Source organism: Rhinolophus sinicus, linkage group LG12, assembly GCF_036562045.2.
Source record: "Rhinolophus sinicus isolate RSC01 linkage group LG12, ASM3656204v1, whole genome shotgun sequence".
NCBI lineage: Eukaryota > Metazoa > Chordata > Mammalia > Chiroptera > Rhinolophidae > Rhinolophus > Rhinolophus sinicus.
In genome coordinates this window covers 25,637,601-25,662,267 of record NC_133761.1, presented here as the reverse complement: position 1 = coordinate 25,662,267, position 24,667 = coordinate 25,637,601, and the positions used below count along the sequence as shown (strand labels likewise).

The following is a 24,667-nucleotide window of genomic DNA, read 5'->3' as shown; positions in this document are numbered from 1 at the left end:
ATTTGAAAATCAACAAAACTTTTTTTGATTAGGAATAATTGTTGATCAGCAGTATTTCTTGTCGTCTTTGAAGTTTAGATGGCGGGGATGGGAGGGCCTGTGATGGATTAAGGTTCTTTTCCCTATTTCTAAGTTCAAGGCAGTCTGAGAGGTGTTCTTTTGTGGTCTGGAATGAGGCTGAGACGCTGAGTGAAATTACACTCTGTAAGTCTGTACCTCTTTTCAGGGAATACCTCTTTTCAGTCTCTCCAGCTGCAGGTCATGGAGCAGTTCTAACTATTATTAAAACCCAATGATGCAGTCACATCACACATCACATAAAATCCTGTCTCTGAAGTTGTACTTACGTGTTCACATCTCTCTTCATAATGTTCTGGGACTTTCCATTTCACCGTATCCCACTTTCTTTCCCCCAATGTCCTCACAGACATTTTCTTTTCTCATTGCTCACTTCTGCCTTAAGGATCTCCTTGCCATAGATTTTGGTTTCTTTAAATATTTGTGTCTCTAATTTACCTCTGATTAGCCCACAAAGACAAGATAGCCAAAATCTTCTTTAGAAGGGGAGAAGTGGAATGATTAAGAAAACTTATATTTAACTTTACAGTTTGTCCCATAATTTCACTGCCTTGTTTACAATGATGCTAATTGAATATGTCCTTCCATTTAGGATTTAGGACAACATAGGTAGTATTTTATCAGCTAAGAATTTCTCGGTGTATACTTCTTTCTACAAGTAATCTCTTGGTCACAGGTATGAAATCACTCTATGTTTGTAATTTTCATTCTCCTTCTCTCTCTTTTGTCTTTTTCTTTCTCTGTCATTCTTGACAACAGTTACTACTTTTTTTACAGCTTTTGACAGCGGAACATGTTGCTTAACATGTATAAGACTTAGTAACATAAATGTATAGCACTTCATGTGATAAGCACAAACTTTCTTCAAATCTAAGATTCATTTTCCCTCTACAAATTATATGTTGAAAACAATCTTTTTTAGGCAAAATGGACTTTGGAATCACAATTTACCAAAACAGAGCTTTGGAAAACTTTTACTTATTGATCAAAGAACCAATGGCTTTAAATATATTTTTCCTATATTAAATGTTTTTTGTTGACAATTCATTTTTCAAAGAAAAATATAATGACTTTGATAGTTTGATTTTTTTTACAGCATATTCATATTCGCCTTTCTTCCTCCTGCCCAAAGCTACTGAGGAACCAAACCCATTTATCTTAAGGGAGTTACTCTCTCAAATACTCATATTCTTCCAGAATGCTGCCTAAGAGGAAATGGCTGCAGCTGTCTTTCTTTTCTTTTCTTTTCTTTTCTTTTCTTTTCTTTTCTTTTCTTTTCTTTTCTTTTCTTTTCTTTTCTTTTCTTTTCTTTTCTTTTCTTTTCTTTTCTTTTCTTTTCTTTTCCTTCCTTTTCCTTTCCTTCCTTTTCCTTTCCTTCCTTCCTTCCTTTCCTTCCCTTCCTTCCTTCCTTCCTTCCTTCCTTCCTTCCTTCCTTCCTTCCTTCCTTTCCTTTCCTTTCCTTTCCTTTCCTTTCCTTTTTTCTTCTTTTATTTTCTTTGTGTTAATCATTTCTTTGCTTTTTATTTCATTTTAAAAAATAAAATTGTATTCCTAAATAGTAGATAAATTGGTACTCTTGTTTTGGAGTTATTCGTTCTTCTCTGACTTGCTTCATTTTTCAACATTGTTTTTGAGATTCATCCGTATTGATTCATTTTAAAGTATACATCAACTTATATCCTCACCTCTTCAAACACCTTCAGTGGCTACCCACTGCACTTAGGAATTAAATCCAATCTCCTTTCTTTTCCCAGCAGGCCCTACATGATTTGCCCTTGCTTGTTTCTCTTGCTACAGTTAAAGAAATGGAGTCTTTATGGTGAGAAGCGTCCTCCAAGAGCAGTTGTGTGACTGGCAATAGTATATGGTTCAAGGTATAACAGGAACAGGTAAGAAGCAGAAGTTGGAGGTGCAGATTGAGGTTGGAGTGGGTGGGGGGTAAAAGGAACAGATCGACCAAGCAACCCTAGACGTTACTAAATAGAAAGATGAACCTTTACACCAATTTCTAGACGGCGTGAAGACTGTTTTGGAAGGATATTAGGTGAGCATTGAGAAGTAAGAGTGAGGTAGAAAGGAAAAAGTGTAGCTTTTCCTTCACATTCAGCCTTTCCAACCAACCAGAGTCACAGACCCCAGATTCTACTTCAAAGTTCATTTGAACTGATGTTAGAAGTTGCTTTTAGTTCTCTTGATAAAGGTCTATTTTCTAGAATGATGATTTATGCTATAGTTGTGAAATAAACACCTTTTTGATTGGGAACTACCAAATATCTACAGTATTTGATGTTGGAAAAACTTCATATTAACTTTTTGTTGAGAAGACTAGATTATTAATTGGAAAATATATTTGTTGTAACACCTCTTTGTACAACTTTTAGCTTCATTTCTCAACTAAGTAAAAACAACAATAACAAAACATTGCTATGCTAAAGAACAGTGTATGATGTAGAAGAAAGAATAAAGCACTTGCTTTGTAACTGTTATCCATTATCACGGCCGTTATTAATACAAATCAACTCTTGAGTCAACCTGAAGTTTGCCAGTCACATTTATTTTCCTTGATTGATATTTTTCACTTGAATCTGAATGTTTTAGGAAGATGTCCATATAAAGAAAACTTTAACATATGTTTTACATTTATATTTATATGCAAATATCCAGATTATTTGATTAAATGGTATTATATAATTATATCATTTTTATTGTTTGCTATAAGATAAAATTGTCTTTAAAGGTGAAAGCATTTGTATATGAAGGTCTGTAGAAGAGTACATTTAGATAATGTTATTGCTTCCAATTTATTTTTGTTGCTTATAAAATGAAATTATAAAGAGACATATATATATAGCCAGCAGTCATCATCAATGTGACTGATGTTTTAGACCCTGAGATACCAAATATATAGTTATTTGCTTTGGAATCTTTGGAACTGTAACAGGTTTGAATGAATATTTTGACTGTGATCGCTAATAATTATAATATTTGGTGGGAATGTACCATCTTTTGATCACATCTTCTGTAAAAAATTCAACTTACTTGCCGCATGTCTCCCTCCATTTCCCACCTGTCCAGGAAGCATTCCCAAGGTAAACCAGTTGTACCAATGGAAGAATGTCCCCTTAGTGTATTGATTGGAAAATGACAACCACTGTTGTGATTTCCATTTGGATGAGAAACTGGGGCACTTTCTAGGGAAAAGACATAACCCTGTTACTAACAGTTTGACCCAGGAGCAAAGCCTGGAGTAATTTTGCTGGAATGAATAGCCTGGTATCTTTACTCTTAGATCTTCTCATTAATTAATATTTGAGTTCCAGGGAGAAGAATGGCTCTATCTAAGACTGTTTGACGTAATAATACGTAAGAAATGGTGTCATATACTTTGGTTTTTCTCTATCACATAAATTCTTGCATTTGAGGGACTTAGTATATCTCGTCTACCTAAAGGGAGATTTCAGTGTCTGGCAAGTGATAACCATGGTGTCTGATATGAAACAGCAATACCCCCCAGAACTGGCAGAAGAACCCAGCAACAGTGGCTACATCCAGGGGTACCAGCAAGCCTAAGTCCAACTGAAAATGGCACCCAGTGAAAGTGCTGTGGGTGACTGCAAGTCATGTAGATATCTGGGGTCAGTATCCAGCATGTGCTAATATTGGACCAGGCATTACCCACTAGAGGGGGCTGTGGCAGAAAAGAAAAAGCAGAAGCCACATGGCAGCAACCAAGCGATGGGCACACTTTTTTATTTTTTATTTAAATATAGTTCATATGCAATATATAGTACTTATATTAGTTTCAGGTGTACAATAATGTGATTTGACATTTTTATACCTCACAATGTGATCATTGCACTAACTCTAGTAATCACCTGTCACCATGCAAATTTATCACAACATTGTTGACTATATTCCCCATCACCTTTATTACCCATCCTTCCATCCCTTCCTCTCTGATAATCATCCCTTTGGTCTCTGTTTCCCAGAAATATTTGGGGAGCATTTTACTACCAGAAGTATTTGGGAAGTACATTGTTGGCTGTTGGAATTACTTGTGCATTTTCCAGTAACTTTTTTTTTTAATATCAAAAAATAAAAAAGAATCAATTCTGCAATATGTTTGTGTAATTTCAAGATTTGTATATGATCCTCCAGAGTTGAAAAGTACAATATGCTACTGCAGTTAGAACATAGATGGAAAATGGGAGACCTTAGTTCTATTATCAGCTCCTTCGTTAAATTGTTGTATGTCTTTGACCAAATCGCTCAACTTTTCTGAGCTTCCATTTCCTCAGTGAGCTTGATTATCTTTATGATCCTTTTTAGTGAAAGCATATTCGTAATATTTTTATGATTTAAAAAGCACCTGAAATATATTTAAATGGATAGTAAATGATAAAATGAAAACATAGAGATTTGAGCGCCCTTTGCAAAGAACTGGTAGAATAGGGCTTGCTTCATATAAAGATATTTTTGGACTCTGAGTTGATCTCATTTTTACCAACTTACCATGAAACTTTATTAGTATATTCAAATAGTTCATTGCATGTGTGAACAATTAAGTAGAAGGGAGAGAAAAAAATATTCTGCTAATGACATGACCATAATGTATTATTCACTTACCAGTAGGGGTAGCTAGTTGGGGCTGGGGGTGGGGGGGGGCTATCATTGCTTTTGATACTTGATTTTCAGTGTAGCATAGAAACAAATATTTTCAGTGTAACCATCTTCTTTGAATTGCAAAGTCTGGAAGTATTTGATTAACGTTTTATTAAAGTTGCCAGTAATTTAATTTAATATAACCGATTTGTTATTGGATGTTTGAAATGGGCTTAGCATTGGATATACATTATTCACAAGAGTTCTGTAATTATCTGGTTGGGGCAGTAAGATTTTATTAAATGAAAAAAATCAATGAACCATAGGAAAGGATAAGACAATATGCAATTTAGTGGCAAAGAAGGGGTAAAGCAAAGAGGGGTGGATGAGGAAAAGCTTCCAAGTGAGTAAGACTTGACCATGGGCCTTAGAAACTGGGTGTTGGGGGTCTCCAAGACCACCCTCAGGCTCGATAATTCTCTACAAGGATTCACAAGATTCAGAAGTTGTTATACTTACAATTATGGACAATAAGAAATCAAGTAAAACTAAAGTCAAAGATTATGCAAGTGAACTTACTAGACCAGAAGTCCCCAGCCTTAGCTGTACATTAGAATCACCTGAGAAGCTGTTAAAACTCCTGATGCCTGGGCCAGTCCCCAGACCAATTAAATCATAATATCTGTGGGTATAACCAGAATCAGGTTTTTAAAACTTTCCAGATTACACCAATTTACAGCCAGGTTTGTGAACCACTGCTCTATAATGCAATTTCCATGAGGGCCAGGAGTTTATCTCCTTCACAGGTGTGTCCCCAGTACCTAGAGCAGAACCTGCCACATGGTATATGTATGACATAAACCTAGAAGCAACATTTAATTGAGGCTAGTTTTTAGAAACTCAAAGTGACGTGAAAATAGGTGGTTACTTGGCAATTTTAGACAAGATCATAATCAGTAAGTGTATGTTAGGCCAGAGAAGACACAAAGCACTAACAGAACTTTAGCCTTCTTTTTTTCAGGGGGGAGGGGGTTCTTCAGTGTCTAGCACAGAACCAGAACTACAGTAAGAACTCAATGAATTTATTTTCAAGTAAATCAATTAACGAACATGGCTAAAATGCAAAAATAAAACAATGACAAATAAAATAACAACAAAACGGGGGCTGGCCTGGTGGCTCAGGCGGTTAGAGCTCCATGCTCCTAACTCAGAAGGCTGCCGGTTCGATTTCCACATGGGCCAGTGGGCTCTCAACCACAAGATTGCCGGTTCAGCTCCTCGAGTCCCTCAAGGGATGGTGGGCAGCGCCCCCTGCAACTAGCAACGGCAACTGGATCTGGAGCTGAGTTGCGCCCTCCACAACTAAGACTGAAAGGACAACAACTTGAAGCTGAATGGCACCCTCCACAACTAAGATTGAAAGGACAACATCTTTACTTGGAAAAAAAAAAGTCCTGGAAGTACACACTGTTCCCCAATAAAGTCCTGTTCCCCTTACCCCCCCCCAAAAAAAACCCCAAACAAAAACAAAACAAAACAACAAAACAAAAAACTGAGTTATAGTATATATAGGCAAAATAGATGTAATTAGGCATAGTGATTCCATTCTTTTGACATTGTACCCACAAAGCAAATTGTTCTTTCAAGTTCATTATTTTTACTTTGCTTTAATGCCTTGTGATGTGATTGCGTAAGTCCCAGGTTAGTTTCCCGACTATTGTGTAATTGATCATGGGCATGGAACTTTTTAGAATCTGTGTTTCTGATCTGATTAAAGAGGGGATTGGATAATAAAATCCTTTGGAATTTTAAATCTGTGATTACAGATGGAGAATTCTATTAATTAATAGAGATTGCTTTTAAAAATTCTTAAGCAGTTTTGAAAATGGACTATTTATTAAAATTGTTGTTTTTTATTTTTTTTTATTATTATTAGCTTCAGGTGCACAAGACAAAGCAAAACTTAGACGTTTATCATTTATATCCCTCACACTGTGTGAACCCCCTCCCCCCATCCACTATCCCTCTGTACATTCCCCAAATTAATTTTAAAACCCCCATGACCATCTTGTGGTTACCGACTTAAAATTATTTTTAACACATGAAAAACCCAAATGATATTGTATCAGCTTGGTCTAGAGTATTATATAGGATGAGTGTTGGGATACTCTGGTTAGACACATTTTCTTGTGTTTACATGGATGTGAAAATGTCAGCATTGCCTGTAGCATAATTGGAATAAGACAAAAAGGGTAAGAAGGAAAATGTATTGAAAAAAAGTGGGTTTTGTTTTCTAACCTAAATTCTACCTCTTGAAAGACAAACATGTTCATTCTCTAGTCAATGAAGATAAAAAAAGAGTAAAGTTACCAGTGGATTTTTGCTTCTTATTAGAAAATTTTATTTTAACCTAAGCCAGAGATCTTTCAACTCTTCCCTACCCCACATATTCTCCACTTTAATCTTTTCTATAAGGGTCATCATTACTTCTAGGGTTTCTTCTGTGTAACACATTTCTACTATTTATGTTTCCATCTAAATACCCTCTTTTGAGATTAAAATTTTCTCTTTCTGAGCAAACAACTGTTTTATTTTTGGAAAATCTGAAACCAGAGTATTTTAAAAAGCATTTTTCCATCATCCTCTAGCCCCTTTTCTTTATTTCTCAACTTCAATATTTCTGAACTCTACAGTCAGTATAATTTGGTCTTTGTACCCTCAAGGGGACAAAGTGGGTTTTTTGTTTTTCATCAGAAAAACTATTTCCCTCCATACCAACCTTTCTTTCCCCTACTCAATTTAGAACTTTGAAGAGAAACAAGCTTTTTGTCCCTTCTGTAGAGTACAGAATTCTCCCACTGAGGGATAAAACACTGGAAATTCTGGCTTTTTTGAAGGTGCCTCTATTCCAGCTTCCTGCCACACCCCTTAGGCTATTATGGATGTAAATACCTGCCACTACATTTCTAGAGCCTATGCCTCTGCTTGTTTCCCATCTGCAGCTCTTGAGGCTACCATTCTGTCTGTTTTGTCTTCATTTTTGGATTTTCCTTTTTTCTTCCAAGCTCAATTTGTTGTAATATTTTATCCATCACTTCTGTGTGTTTGTAGTAGGAATTGGGAAATGCACATTAGCTCAATCTATCATATTATTGAAAATGTGAGTCTTGGAGTCATTGTCTAGGTTATTAGGTCACAGAAATGACCTCCATCCCTTCCTTTCTTCCTTTCCCCCCTCCTCTTTGACTTGCAGGTCCTATAAGAGAAAAGCAACTCCAAATAAATGGATGGGGGTGCATTTCTGACATCCTCTGGGCCGCGCTGTATTCTCTGGGCCCAAATTACTTATAGTTTTCCTCTTATACACAATTCTCAATGTTGCTAATTAAATTACATTTTGATGATTATAAGTTGGTATTAGAAACTAGTAGGCTCTATAGGGTATTTATATTCGTTCCAAATTTCGCATTCAACCATTCAATTAGTCCTTCAAGAAATATCTTTCGAATGTCTACAACCTCCTTCTCTAAGTGCTTGGGAAAAACAGACACAGATTCCTGCCCGTTTCTGTGGGAACAGAGACACAAAACATAATAAAAATGAAGGAGGAGAAGGAAGGAGAGGAGGAGATGGAGAATAGCCAAAAATACAACAAAAAGTAAATTATGTGGTCTGTTAAAAGGTGATAAAAAGAAAGCAAATGACAGAGGAGGGTGAGGGGAACTGAGAGATGCTGTAACGCAGTTTAGAATACAATGGTCAAGGGGGGCCTTCTTGAAAATTGCACTTGAACAAAATCTCAAAGGATGAGGTATGAGACATGTGAATATCAGGTGAAAGAACATTCCAGGCAGAGGGAACATCTGTGCAGGCGAGAGCATGCCTGGAACATTTGAGCAGCACTGAAGAGGCCAGCTTGCTGGAGCTGGGTGATCAGAGGAAAGCAATAGGGAGTCAAGTTCGAAAGGTAGTGGGCAAGTGTTGAGGGACATCATGAAAGCTTTGTTGAACTTTATAGGAGATGGTGCCTTTTTATTAATTTATCTGCTTAGTGCATATGTATACAATAGTGCATATTTTGTAAATGAAATTAACTTGTAATTGATATATCATTACTACTTCCTTTATGAGAGAAATCATTCTATCATTTTAACTTTTAGGAAAATTCACACACATACATATATAAACATTTTAGTTTCACATCTATGATGAAAATACTTGCCTGTAATTTCAATAAGAAGGTGTCCTATAAAAGTTTTCACCTGTCTCTAACCACCAGACTCTTTTATGTTCTAGATTCAGCTTGAATGCAGAGTCTACATTATTAACTCATTGCTCGCTATAATTTTATTTTATGTTTAGTTCATTCATATTTGAACGACTTTGTGGAGAATAAAAATATGAAGAACAATTTTATATCTTTTTAAAAATTACAGCTTGAACCAGAGAGAAGTTACTTCTTGCTCCTACTCTTTGATTTCATTTTAATTTCAAAACTAATGTCACACTTTTAAATGTTAAATTACTATAAGGGTTTGTTAGATTTCTGTCTTTAATTATAACATTATTTATTATCTACCACGCTAATTTCTTTTCGGATTAATTGGAAGTACAACAGACACCAGCACAAAAATAGCAGAGGTCAGAATGCTTACCAAATTAGGTTCTGATAAAATGCATAATTCATGAAGTATATTCACTCATGTTTTCCATTGTCCTCAATTGAAAATGTGCCTTGCTAAATACAGCTGTCCACATTGTTTTAAATGTTGTTGAAATCTTTAGGTTCCTATGATTGTATACTTTTGAGTAAGTCTCTTTTGATTTATCATTTATCAATCATTTTATCATTGGCTTTCTTTATAAATGTTTCTTCCAAAAAGAATACTTTTTTACTTTGTACGGCAGGATTCTCTAAAAGTTGGTCATTCAGTGCCAAAAGAATTATGAATAATTCATAATTCCAATTAATCTACTGATAAGCAAAACATAAACTTATTTCACTACATAATGTACCCTTTTTTAACCAGTATTCTATTATTTTGTGTTTTCAAAGAGAAGAAACTAACTTGTTGTTCTTCCATTGGTCTGCACCAGGACTCTCTCAGCTGCAGTGGCACAAATTCAGTTCAAATTAGCTTAATCAAAATGGGAACCGGAAGGCTTAAAGGGCATGGGTTGCTTCAAACACTGTGGATCAAGGGCTTCACATGATCAGTAATACATTCCCGTGTCTAATGCAGTTCCTTTTGATGCCAAGTGTCAGTCAGGGGGTGCCAATAGCAAGTCTCTCTACTAACAGTGCCTTAGGTTAGTTACTTACATTGTAAAAGTTCCTCAAAGCGACATTCTAAATCTCAGACCACATACAACTATTCTGAAAAAGTAGGCATGTGTTCTTCCCTCCAGTCGAGTGGCTATCTCCTCAGTTAATGATGCTGCCTATTCATAACTCCTAGAGAAATATAAACAAACCAAATCAAAGAAAAATTATATTGTGTTTGGTCTTCTAGCATTCTTTCAAGTGCTAAACAGTCAGGATGCAAGTTGTACTTCAAAGATGGTAGTCTGTTGTTGCTCTGCGAATCATAACACAGTGCCCTGAGATGAGTACTCTGGAGTCCTTTTGAATTTGGGAGGTGTAAGATGCACTGATGTTTGTAGATTAGTTTCATTTGTTTCATAACAATAAAGAGGAAGATTATGATAACATGTTTATTATTGTTTTTACTCCTATCCTGGAAAATTCTCTTTTAAATTAAAAAAAACAACAACCACTTTATAAATTAAAAATAAATTTAATAAGCAAAGGAGGGATACCTGTCCAGAAGGCCACGGTAGAACATAAGCACAACAGTTCTAGAAGCTATCTTTGGGGGTTGTTAAAGTTCAATGTCAGTCAGCCTGTTTTCTGAGATTCATCTATAGAAAGGGTGACAATTTTGTGTTAGAGCCAAGAATAAAAGATAGAAACTGAAGTAATAGGAAAAAAGAAGACCTCCCTGAGTAGGAATAGTACCCTAAGAGGATTCCGCATCACCTACCATTTTTTTAGACCAGGACATTTGATGTATGTATCTTAGGGATTATCAGAGCATATTTCTCATTCCATAGTCATGATGTAGAAATTAAAATATCTCTGTTTGAATTAATATTCAATAGAATCATTGACCCTTTTCATTTCTGCTGCCCAAATTCATGACCCCATCGTCTCCAACCTGGATTACTGCATTGGTCCTTAGTGATCTGCCTGTCTGCCATCTGTTCCCTCTATGCCACGCTCAATTTTGGGGTCAGGTTCATCATTCTTTGGGGTCAAGCTAATTGTGCTACTTGTCTGTGCAATACTCATCAATGATACCTTCTCATCTGCAAGGAAAATGCAAATGCTTGTATTTGTACATGTGACCCTTTATGATAGACTTAGGACCTGGAATCTGGAAGCTGCAATAAAAACAGTTCTTATCAGCTGGGTAGCATAGGTATTAGTTTATTTACCTTCTCGATCTAAGCATTCTCATTTGTACTAGGTCGTCAAAATAAGGATCTGCCGTAGAGACTCTTTTTAAGGACTAAATGTGAAAACAAAAATGTATGTGATACATTTACCACAGCAGCTGGCATATAGTTCATTCTTAATCGATGCTGGCTACACTCTGAATTCTATCTCCCTCCCTCGCTCCATCCTGGCCACTCTCTGGTATCTGCTCTATGATTTAGCTATAGCAGACTTCTTGGTTCCTGAACTGCCAACCTATTTTATACTTCTTGACCTTTATACATTCTGCTTCTTCTCTTTCCCCCACTAGACCGATCGGTTTAAGGTTAGTAATTATATCTTACTTGCATTTACAGTGCTCCCTTGCACTTAGTTGAAAACTTGTTAAAATGTAATGTTGAATGGAATAATTGTTCATTTCTCAAAATAGAATTGTCTTCCTCATGTGTTTGCTTTTGATTCAGCCTCATGAGGGGATGATGTAGAAGCCTCCCTGGAAGAAACTGCATCACCCTAGGGCCATGGGTGTCAAGTGTTGCATAATAGGTTATTCGGGTTAAGTGCTATGATTTTCATAGCCCTTCTCAGTTTACTCTGACCAACATGTCTGTTTCAACTAAAGCTTGATTTAATATTAGATAATTTAAAAAATCTGAAAACTTTTATCCCAAAAGATACATGTACCCCTGTGTTCATTGCGGCATTATTTATGGTGGCCAAGACATGAAAACAACAAAAGTGTCCTTTGATAGATGATTGGATAAAGAAGATATGGTACATATATACAATGGAATACTACTCTGCCATAAGAAAAGATGAAAATACTGCCATTTGTAGCAACATGGATGGAATTTGAGATTATCATGTTAAGCAAAATAAATTAGACAGAAAAAGTCAAGAACCATATGATTTTACTCATATGTGGGATATAAAACTAAAAGCAACAAATGTACAGACAAACAAAGAAACGCAAACTCATAGACACAGACAACAGTGTAGTGGTTACCAGAAGGTAAGGTGGGCAGGGGAGAAGTAGAAGAGGTAAAGGGGGTCAAATATATGGTGATGGAAGGAGAATTGACTTTGGGTGGTAAACACACAATGCAATATATAGATGATGTATCATAGAAATGCATACTTGAAACCTATATAATTTTACTAACCAATGTCACCCCAAGAAATTTAATACAAAAAGGAAAGCATGTTCATTTAGTGTATTCAGAGAAAAAAGAAAAATCATCTCATGGGTAGAAGTTTCTCTGGACCTATTTTCGTTTTCCTGATGGATGGGGTTTATGACTGCTGGGAGTTAAGAACTCTTCCTTGATTATGGCTTGTTCTCTCAAGACCCATCCTTTTCTGCATTGGAGAGCACCAGCATGATCCATTATGTGCAGGTCACTGCTATTGAGTTTATCGGGCTGTGTCATCAAGGTGTGAAAAGCTAGTGACCTCTCATTTTGATCAATTCAACCAAGGTCATTTGACCACAGTAAAATGCATTAGAAGCAGATCTTCTACAAAAATGGGTAGCTGCTTCTTGGTTACTTTTTCTAAGGACTCAGAAATAATAATTCTCTGATCTCTGTAAGCTAGTTTTGATAAAGGGTGACCAGCTGGGGTTTTTGAAAAGTTAAGAAAAGTATGAGGTGCTAAGAGGAACTAAGGTTCATTGTAAATATCTGTTAGACTTTGTAGTTACAGCAGTCCCTCCTTTACCATGTTTTTGCTTTCGCCAGTTACAATTACCCATGATCAACCACAGCCCGAAATTATTAAATGGAAAATTCCAGAAATAAACAATTCATAAGTTTTAAATGATGCACCATTCAGAGTAGCATGATAAAATCTCACACAGACATCCTGGTCTGTCTCACAGGGGACGTGAATCATCTCTTTGTCCAGTGTATTTATGCTACATACACTACCTTCCCATTAGTCATTTGGTAGCCATCTGTGTTATCAGATCAAATGCGTCAGTATTGCAGTGCTTGTGTTCAAGTTACCTTTGTTTTACTTAATAATATCCCCAAAGTGCAAGTAGTAGTGAACCTGGTAATTCGTATATGACAAAGAGAAACTGTAAAGTTCTTCCTATAAGTGAAAAGTAATGTATATATAGGAAAAAACAACACATATAGGATTCAGTATTATCCACGGTTTCAGGCACCCACTGGGAGTCTCAGAACACATCTCCAGCAGAGTAGGGGGAACTATTGTACTCTGCACATTGTATTGATTCAGTGTTGGTGCGTTGCCCAGAATCACTTCAGGACAATAAATACCTTGTCTCGTTCAAGACCTGCTTGTTACTTGTTTACAAGTTTATGAACTACTACTCAAGTACTATTTGCCCTACTTTATAATTATTTAACTTCACTTTATCTTGAGTCCTCAAGTAAACAAACATCTCATCTGGTGACAAAAAACAGTAATGTATTCTAATTGTCTAATATCAACAAAACATTTTAAAATTAACTTTATGCAGATATGATTGGATATTTCCCATTAGTTGATTGAAATAAAGTGTTTGAAAATTGCTTCAAATGTTTTCCACAATTACAAGTATGGTTACCATAGATGAATTTCTCATTGAAACACTCGTACAAATACATTCAATTCCTTTGCAAACTCATTGCAATTGCAATGTCTTAGAGGTGTCTTATGGATAAATTATAAAATTATTTAAAACAGTCTTTATATTAGCTTTTAAATTAAAAAAATGCAATAAAGAATGGCTTTGAAATTATTTGTGAACTACCGAAGGAAATACCATGAATCCCATTATGATGAACTTTTAATTTTTTTATAATTGGTAACGGGAAACACTATGTAAAATATCATTAACAGAATGCTTTTGGCAACAATTAATTATGTTTATTTCTTAGAAAGAAGAGGGTATATGTGTGTGTATCCATTTATCCTCCTTCCTCGCCACTCCTTGCACACTAGTTTTTTGTTTTATTTGTTTTTTTCACAAAATAAATGATAACATTTTTGGATTTGTGAGTTTATGAAATCAAGTCACGTTTAGGAATTTGGAGGCAAATATGAGGGGATCAAGGGCAAATTTAGGCTAAACTGATAAATTAACAGCTTCAAAATTGGGGCTGTTACTGTTTTAAGAATCTGTCTTTGCCATATTTCTCTGTTTAGTTGGATCTTCTTCAGGTTAGATCTTCACTTTTTAAAATATTATGGGAGGAAAGCTGACACTTAAGAACTTGTCATGTATATTTAAGAAACTCACAGTGCTTGTCATAACAAATTAGATTTTTACTGATGCCTAAGTAACTTGTTAGTAGGAAATGGAATGCATTTTTAGTATGAGGTCTGATCATAGGAAAAGCTAAGAAAAAATTGGGTTTTAGAGACTTGCACCTTATAATTGCGACTTAGGCCTAATATTAGGTCTGTAGAGTTTGCATTTCCTTTGCTGGCTGCTGGAGTTATGAGTACTTGTATAATTTTTCATAACATGTTTTCTGTATTCCAAGAAATAAGAAAGGAACAATTCTGAAATACATTTGTGACATTTCAAGAGGTTAAGATTTGTATATGAGCCTCCAAAAATGAGAAGTACAATATGCTACTACAGTGAGAACCTAGATGGAATTCGCAGATCTGGGTTCTGGCACCAGCTCCCTCATTAAATTGTTGTGTCTTTGACTCATTAAATTGTTTTTTAAAAATTGAGGTGCAATATTACACACAGACCATAAATTCACACTTACAGTGTACAAATCAGTGACTCTTAATATATTCAAAAACCTGTACAACCATCACTACTATCTAATTCCAAAATATTTGCATCACCTCCAAAATAACCTCCATCCCCATTAGCGGTCATTTCCCACTTCTCCCTCTCCTAGCCCCTGGCAACCATAATTTACTTTTAGTCTCTATGAATTTGCCTATTCTGGCCATTTTTGTAGACATGATCGTATACTATACGACCTTTTTTGTCTGTATTCTTTTAGTTAGCATAATGTTTTCTAGGTTCATCCATGTTGTAGCCTGTGTCAGTGCTTCATTCCTTCTTATGGCTGGATAGTGTTCCATTGCATGAATACACTACATTTTGTTTACCCGTTTATCAGTTGATGGACATTTGAGTTGCTTCCACTTTTTGGCTAGTATGAGACTGCTTCTGTGAACTTCCGTGTGTGAGTATTTGTGTGAATATATGTCTTCAGTACTCTGCTATACATGCCCAGAAATAGAATTGCTAGGTCACATAGTAACACTATGCCTGAATTTTGGAGTAACTGTCAAAACTGATTTCCACAGCAGCTTTGACATTCTCATCAGCAATGCATGAAAGCCCTAATTTCTAAACATACTAGCCAATGTTTTAATTTGGTAGTTGCCCACATTTTAATTGGGTTATTTTTCTTGTTGAGTTTTAAGAGTCCTCATATATTGTGAATACTAGATCCTTAAACAACTTGCAAATATTTTTTCCTATTCTGTAGATTGCATTTCACTTTCTTTGTAGTGTCCTTTGATACGCAAAAACGTTTAATTTTGAAGAATTCCAACTTATCTATGTGTCTTTGATTGCTTATATTTTAGGTGTCATATCTAAAAAAAAAAAGTTGCCTATTACCTGTCTTGAAACATACCTTAATTTCCTGTTTCATTTCATATCCTAGCTTAAACACAGACACACAGACATACCCTGATGCTTTAGCCATTCCTAACCATTTAAACCTGCCATACTCAGCTCTTAGGCCTTAGCATATGTTTCCTCCCTCATTCAAAATGTCTCAATTGGCAATTTTTAAAAACTCTGACATAACACACCCAGACCTGCCTTCCCTGCTCTACTCAGTGGCTTTGTATCCCCCACTTCCCTCTTCTAATCCCCAGGCATACAACAGTGAGGCAATATTTTCATTGTTCATTTACATCTCTCACCCACACTGCACCTTGAGCTCCGTGAAGTCAGATTCTTTCTTTGATTTCTGGATTTTTCCGAACGGAACCGTGGTATGTAGTTAATGCTCAAAAATATCTGAACGCATGCCTGCTAGTATCCTCACACAGCCTTTGTGATCCAGAATTAAAGGCCGCGTCTTCCGCAGACTGTTTTCCATGGGAGGATATGACAATTTGGACCTTTCGTTCTGTTCTCCCTCTTTCAGCCCATCATACCCGCTTGGTCACAATCACTTTGCACACTGTTCACTGATGGAAAATCAGAGACAATAATTTGAGCTAAATGATTCCTGGATTATTTGATTCCTAAATTGATTAAACACTAATCCTTTGGGTGAAGAATTAGAACTAGATTCAGGGTCTTTGATTTTTCTCTAAAAGAGTGGGTTTTTACCCAGATAATGCAGACTCACAAGATATGAATATAAAAGTTGACTTTAATACCAATCTCATTTTCCTTAGACCCATTGAGAACAAGGGAGAGGGGAGGAAGACTAGCCCAGAAAAAGCAGATTTACAAGATCACAGTTCCTCCAGGTTGGGCACAGTGCATACTGCATGTAGATGAGGAGTAAACATTGCATCCGGCCCATGGATTACCAAGGACACCCAGCTTTCACTGCGTGCTATAGGGAAGAGTAGCAGTTTTATTGCAGGCATTCAGTGGTTGCAGTGGCAGTCAGAGACGGGGTGGGTTCCATCCGGGCACCCAGGATGATGGCCTTATAAGTTACCCCCTTTGGGGTCAAGGGACCTGGCTCTTGCCATTAAGGAATTGAGTTTCCCAGGCATAACTGACCCACCAATCCCTTTGTAATGTGTTGTGTGCAACTCACTTTCACATTTCACATGCAAACTTGTGCCTAAATTCACACTAATGCATGGACTCAAATTGTGTCCACCAGCTGTAAGTAATTGAGAGCACAGTTTTCTGCACTCCCCGGCCCCCAGTCTCATTACTAACTGGCATTTGGAGAGGCACAAGGTAAGCCCCAGGACACTGATTGTAGCTTTCTCCTCTGAAAGTATTTTATCACTGGTGAACTCCTATAGCCATTCTTAGGAGATGAATACCAAATTGGAGAATTTTTGGCACCGTGGCAAGTAGACAAAACTTCCTGTTATTTCATACCATAGACACTGGACAAGAATGGCTCCTTAATGATCTGGAAATGTTGACCAATGGCTTATGCTCGCAAGAGTCATTTAGACACTGAGCTTAATTCAAATGTTGTTAGGCAAATGCCTATAACATGATGATAGAATATTAGAAACCCTTCATAAATAAAATTGTATTTGCATTTTGCAAATATGTTTAAATTTAACATCTAGCAGATATGCTTAGTGAATTTTCTAATTGGGAAATAGCTCTGTGTTATAAGCATGACTTAAAACATTTAGTTTTGTAATTAGCATAGAAGTACAAAGATGATTCATGAACAGTCTCATTTCCAGATGAGATTTTAATTGAGCTTTTTAAAGGCGAAAATATCTCCATCATATGGCATGTTAAAGGAATAAAAAGAGTTTGGAAGAAATCCTTATGAGAAAATAACTTTATAATCTAAACATGGTCTGTACATGATATGGATTTACTGACAAAATAAGCAAACTGAAAGTAAGAGCTATGTATAATGTGACACTAACATAAACTGAGAGATATAGAAGGAAGAAAACTCCATAAATTAAGAAAAGTTAAAATTTCTTTAAGTTGTTTAATGTATATTTTACTATATATGTCAACATTTATAGAAATTGGTTTATCATAAAACTCAGAAAATTTTCTAAATATAGACTGTCACTGAATCATAGGACATACCTAATAGAATATTATAGACCTGGGGGTGGGGGGAATATTTATGTACCGTGTGTGTGTGTGTGTGTGTGTGTGTGTGTGTGTGTGTGTGTGTAGGAGAGAGAGAGAGAGAGAGAAAGAGATACAGAGTAAACCATGTTATTATTAAATCATGATTTGTGACTAAGGCATTCTGAATAATTAAATATTGAATGAACATTGTTATATACCTAACTAGAATATAACAAAATACATTTAATGTTACTATTATATGGAATACAATTTCATATTTAGGGACTCAAAATTTACAAATTTCTTTAAAGAGCATTACAGCAAAATTCTGGAATCTTTTTTTCTCCCCAAATAACACACATTATGTTATTCCACTTAAATAAAACACAAAAACAGGCAACATCTTTCTGTGCTGTTAGAAGTCAGTTTAGTGGTTGTTATTGGGGGAGGGGGCATGTTAGGGGGCATGTAGAGGTTTAGCCTGTGTTTTGTAGTACTTGTCTTCAGAGTACTGGTTAACGTACCATCCTGCTTAAGATTTTCTGATAGAAATAAGATTTTTGTCCATAAAATACATACAAAACATATAAAGAAGCCTGAAACATACTTTGCCTAAATGTGTCAGCACACCATCAAATTTATGTTTGTTAGAAATGATAACTTCTTTCTTAGTCCTTAGTTATCACCTCTACATCGCCTGAGGCCCAATATGCTTTATGAGATTTGGCTGCATGACCCAAGCGTCTGGCAGCCTTTCTGCTGAACCAGCTGTCAATGAGTGAAAAACAAGGAAGCTCTCAATTGAATAATATGTATAAACGCATGCAGTTTTATCAAAGGAATACTTGATTTGATCTTCAGTGGTTTGGGTCTGGTGGCTGGCGGTGATTATCACTATGTCTGCTTTTTTTGTTTTGTTTTAAATTAAATTTCTTGGGGTAACATTGGAACATTGGAACATATAAGTTGGAACATTGGAACATTGGAACATATAAGTTCCGGTTGTACAAATTTATATTAGGTTTGTGCAAAAGTAATTGCGGTTTTTGCAATTATTTTTAACCCTTTCAACCACAATTACCTTTGCACCAACCTAATAAAACACCTGTATAATTATGTGCTCACCACCCAAGGTCTGGTCTCCCTCTGTCACCATGTATTTGAACTTCTTTACCCTCTTCATCCTCCCTCCACCCCCTTCCCCTCTGGTAACCACCATTCTGTTGTTTGCATCTATGAACTCTTCTGTTTATTTGTTGTTTTTGATTTTATATCTCACAAATGAGGAAAATTGTATGGTTCTTGTCCTTTTCTATCTGACTTATTTTTCTTAGCATGATGCTCTCAAGATCCATCCATGTTGTCACAAATGGTGATATTTCATCTTTTTTATGGCTCAGTAGTATTCCATTGTATATATGTACACATGTTCTTTATCCGGTTATCAGCTGAAGGTTGTTTCCATGTCTTGGCAATTGTGAATAATGCTGCAATGAACACAGAGGTACATATATCTTTACAAATAAGTGTTTTCAAATTTTTTGGGTAGATACCCAGAAGTAGAATTGCTGTGTCATAAAGTAGTTCTATTCTTAATTTTTGAGGAACCTCAATCTATTTTCCAAATTTGCTATTCCAATTTACATTAGAATCTTAAACCTTATAAAGACTATAGGTGACAATATTGATAAATAATAAATATTATTGGCATAGTGATTGACATCTTATGTATTATTTCATGGTGTCCCGGGCCGATGATTAGTTCAACTTCCTTGTTTTAAAGATAGACCGAGATTGCCATTGCTTAAATAACTAGCCCAGGATCACACAGGTTACTGACACCATCCTGGAGTAGAACTCAAATTTTTGAGTTTTGTAGTGTTGTACCCACAGGAAACTCTCATTATGGAACAACTTCTCAAATGCCTATTGATCTGGCTTTGAAAATTATCTAAGCATTATTAAACTATGTCACACAAAGTCCTAAATGCCTCAAATACCAAATATAAATGTTCTTGAAGTTATGTCTTTTTCTTCAAGTTATTGAGACAAAATAAAATATTCCTTCAAAGAAATGGGGTGGAAGTATAAAGTCTCAAGTGGCAATTTAATCACCTTTCTCTTATGTTATAAGTATAAACAGAACTCCATATTGTGTTTTGTTTTAAGTACTATGAGAAATATTTCTATTTCATTATTTAAAACTGTAGATAAGAAAGACATAAAATTATAATAGCTATCTCAGAAAGTTAATTTGGCTTTTACTAGATTTAGGAGAACAAATTCTGAACTCTGCAGTGGGAAATCTCAGAGTTTTCATTGTAAGTTATGTCTGAAATGATTTACAAGTATAATTCATGAACTGTCCTGGTATCTTAAACTACCCATGCTTTATAACATGTAATTCTCTGAAACATATATTGTGATTCTTCAAATGTGTACAAAAATTTACTATTCGGAAAGGAAATATGTACTTGCCTGGTATCACACTGCTCTCTTTTCTTCCCCACCCACCCCCTTTTAATTTACTATCTGGTTTTGATCTGAGTCCTTAGCAAATAGAGTTGTGAATATTCTGTTTTATCAAGTGCATCAAAGGGATTTCCGTATAACACCTAAATACACAACGGTGCTTTTGCTGCTGTTGTTGTTTTCTCCTAATTAAAGTTATTTCTCTTCTTAAAGGGAGACTCACATTTTGGATTTCATGTTTCTCTTTAAGAATGGACTTAACATTTTTTCCCTTTCTACATTGAGAAATTCATTTGAAATCTTGCTATTTGGGAGTTACACCCCCGTTGCATGTGTTCAGTTATAGGCACTGACAAATTTAACAAAAGCACAAATAAAACAGGTAACCGGTATTATTCTGGAGAATAGCACACACTGCCATTTGAGATACACATTTTTAATGACTCACTCTGGCCTTTTTGCTGTACCTAGAATAAGCCACACTCATTTCTGTCTCAGAGCCTCTATGCATTAGTCTCTTCTTTCCGCTGATTAAAAAACTATATACTTCCTTCTCTGCTAAATGTAACAAATGGCGCATCATAAATTTATTAATGAAACTGAACACGTTACTACTGATTTATCTGTTTTATAGACAGTAAAACTGAGGGAGGGAGTTTAGCTTTTGGAGGATTAATTGAGATAAAGTGGTTAGAAGAAAGTCTGAAATAAAGTAAGCAGTTAATAAACATTAGCTATGTGGCCTACTATGGAAACAACTTTGTTGTATTTGTATGTTCCTTTTCCCATAGTTGGTTTACAAAACAGAATTTTCTGAGCTGTTGAAAACTTTTATATGAGCCTATAACCAAAACCTCTTTAGTAGGCAAGCTTTAAAACCATCATTCAGAATATTTTGACTGTTTTCACTGAATCCTTTTAATTGTAGCTCTGATTTTTCGTATCATACTCAGAATCTGGAGCAGTCAATTGATAGACTGTGATTAAAAAGTTGTTAGTGAGGGAAAAGAAAGAAAGGTTTCTGATATAAATGGATCTTAATAGTGATCTGCCACCCCAAGTCACTAGAAAGCACTTAAATTACCTTTATTTTATTCCATTTAGAAAGCAAATATACTTTACAAGTTTCCACTGAGCTGCTGAATTTTTGGTAAAACTGTTATTTTTGATATAACGTCTTAAAATCCCTAAATGCTTTAGTAAGGATGTTAAATTATTTCCTTTTATATTTTCTTGCCAAATATCACCTCTTTAAATAGGCCTTCCCTGACTACCATATCTAAAATATTAGCCTCATCACCCACTGGTCCCTTACCTTGCTTCATTTTCTTTTCTTAGCATTTATGATTTCTTGATATTACATATATATTCCTTAATTATTTTGTTGTTGGTGTCTTCCTCCACTAGGATATCAATCAAATGAGGGCAGCAGCTTTTTCCTTTTTTTTTTTTTTTTTTTTTTTCTGTATCCATGGCACATAGAGCAGTGCTTCTCATATAATAGGCATTTAAATATGTATTGAATGAATGAATGAATGAATGAATGAATGAATGAAAAATATGAAGTCCCCAAGGAATAGAGCAGGAAGCAATGGCTGATATTTATACTACCGACTACAGTTTTAGGGATCTCAAACTTTTTCTGTTAAAGCCTCTGTTTGATTCAACATTTACTGATATTTGCAAAACATTTATAGCAAATCCTACTGTAGTCTCAAGGATACATGAGATAAACTTACATTCTTCAAAATGCAGAAATAAGCAAATATAAACACACTGAAAGGAGATATTAAGTGATAGATCCAAGCTAGACAGCTTGTCTGACCCAAGAGCATTGAAAATATTTCAACTGCTGCTACTAAAAGTTCTAGTCCACATAGCCTATAAAAACTGGGTAGAGGAATTAATTCTAGTACTTTTTGTGTTATCTATGTGTATATTATCTCTTTTATAACCACCACCTTCATTTAAAATTGTACCTTGGGACGAAGGTGACTATTCTCCAAATAAATGTGCTAATATGTCTATGACAACTACAAGTACCAAATATATGATATGTAAATGCAGATAAATAGATTTGAATAAGGATTGAGAAATAGTACATCCTTTTAGAAATACTGTATTTTGCCATATATAATGTGCACTTTTTTGCCCACATTTATTGGAGAAAAATAAGGATGTACATTATATATGGGTAGTACTAATTCTGTATCTATATAAATGTTTTTAATTCTTTTATCTATGCTTATGAGTTAAAAGTGTAACTCTGGAAATCAATAACGATATCCCTATGCAAAATAATACCCTGGAATGCAATAATCGGTTTTGTTGAACTTACAAGGAACTTACAATGAAGAAGAGTTCTTGGACTTCTGTGATGCGTAAACATTTGTTACCGGCACATACAATTTCTTGTATCTTGTATCTGTTCTTGTGTTTCGTAATTATTTGTTACATGAAGTTTCTTGTACTATACTGTGTTAAAAAATAAATGCTGAAATTCCGTTATAATATAAAAAACAAGTACCTAAATGTAAACAATTAAAAATTTGAATTAAAAAATTAAAATGAAAATTTTTTTCCCCCGAGAGTTTGGGCCAAAAATGAGAGTGCACATTATACACGGGAGCACATTATATGTGACAAAATATGGTACTTAGATATTTAGTTCCTTGTTTAGTCAATCAGCCAAGCAGGTATACCTATATACCTACCTACCCACAAATAATAATATTAAAAGAACTAAATGAATTAGGATACATGTAGAGAAACAAAAATGAAAAAGGAACTCTCACTTCTCTAGAGAGACTTCAGTTTAGTGGGGGAAGATAGAGAGGAAGATCAAGTGTGTGTGTGTGTGTGTGTGTGTGTGTGTGTGTGTGTACACGCACATACATGAATATATTTAGTACTTGCACCTGATCACCATTTGTTCCTATTCCCCACATAATCTCTTCTAGCCTCTGAAAGCCCAGTGCCACCTAATTACTAACCAAATAATCTTGCTTCCCACTTTTCAAAGGAATTGGAGACTATGAACTCTCTCTTAAGTACCACAAGTTCCACTTCTGTACTTAGAAATGTTTCTCTATTTACATCTAGCCTCAATCCTTTTGTCAAGTTTCGGAGGAGGTTTTCCTTTTTCCCTTTTTCTCTACCAGTTTCATCCTTCCACCTATTCTTGACCTGATCTCTTCTCTTCAAGAAATTTCTTCATTGCTTCTCTCTCAATTTTCTATATATTGTATTAACTTTTCCCTCTCTCCTGGCTCTCCATACCTTGTACCCACATCTGGATACAGGTATTTTGCATAGTTGATCTGCGTGCTGGATCCAGCTACACCAGTGTGGCTCCTGAGAGCCAATCCTGAGCATCTCTTCCCAACTCTGCTTTCAATAATGTCACATGAGTAGATTGAAATCGCCCTGCTACACTGGAGTCATTTACATGAAGGAAATTGTCAAATGGTTCAAATCAGATCTCCCCACCACACCTTAACACTAGTTTTTAAACATTTACAGGCAAACCACTGCTCACAAACTAAGTTCTTAAATGAGTAGTCCACTCTAAATCTATCAGCGTCCTCACTTCACATTAAATCTCTGAAATGACATAGCCACTCCTCCCTCTCCTGAAAGTGTTACAGCAAAAGGAAAAAGTGCTCCTTATTACTTGACCTCCAAGCCACAATTCATACTGTTGATATCTTGCTTTCTTGAAAACCTTCTCTTCTCACTCATTGATACACTGTTTCCCCAAAAATAAGACATAGCTGGACAATCAGCTCTAATGTGTCTTTTGGAGCAAAAATTAACATAAGACCAAGTCTTATATTATTATATTATATTATATTACACTACATTACATCATATTATATTATGTTATATTATTATATTAAAGATGCAGTCTTATAGTAAAATAAGATCAGGTCTTATATTAATTTTTGCTCCAAAAGACGCATTAGAGCTGATTGTCTGGCTAGGTCTTATTTTTGGGGAAACACGGTAGTATCTCATCTCCTCCCACTTTTCTGACTTTCTCTTACTGGATCCTCTTTCTTGGTGCCTAATTATTGAAGTCCCCGTAATTCTGGTCACAGTTCTCTTCTCCACTCTATGTTGGCTAACTCATCAATGCCCATAGCTTTAAACCACTCTGGTAATTACTGCCTAGTATAAAGTTCCAAACCAAACTTTTTGCCTGAGTGTCAGATCTACACATCTAATTGCCTTCTTAATATCTCTGCCTGGTTATGTCACAGGCACCT

General features: G+C 35.5%; 1 protein-coding gene across 3 annotated transcripts in view; it reads left to right on the top strand.

The window, feature by feature from the left end:
- Window positions 1–24,667, top strand: part of OXR1 (oxidation resistance 1) — a 451,232-nt gene that overhangs the window by 53,195 nt on the left and 373,370 nt on the right. Inside the window, exon 2 of one of the 3 annotated variants that reach the window (XM_074316799.1) lies at window positions 1,876–1,967. The exons of the other annotated variants lie outside the window; for them this stretch is intronic. The gene's annotated coding sequence lies outside the window, so the exon portion shown is untranslated. The remainder of the gene's footprint in view (window positions 1–1,875; window positions 1,968–24,667) is intronic. 3 annotated transcript variants of the gene reach the window in all.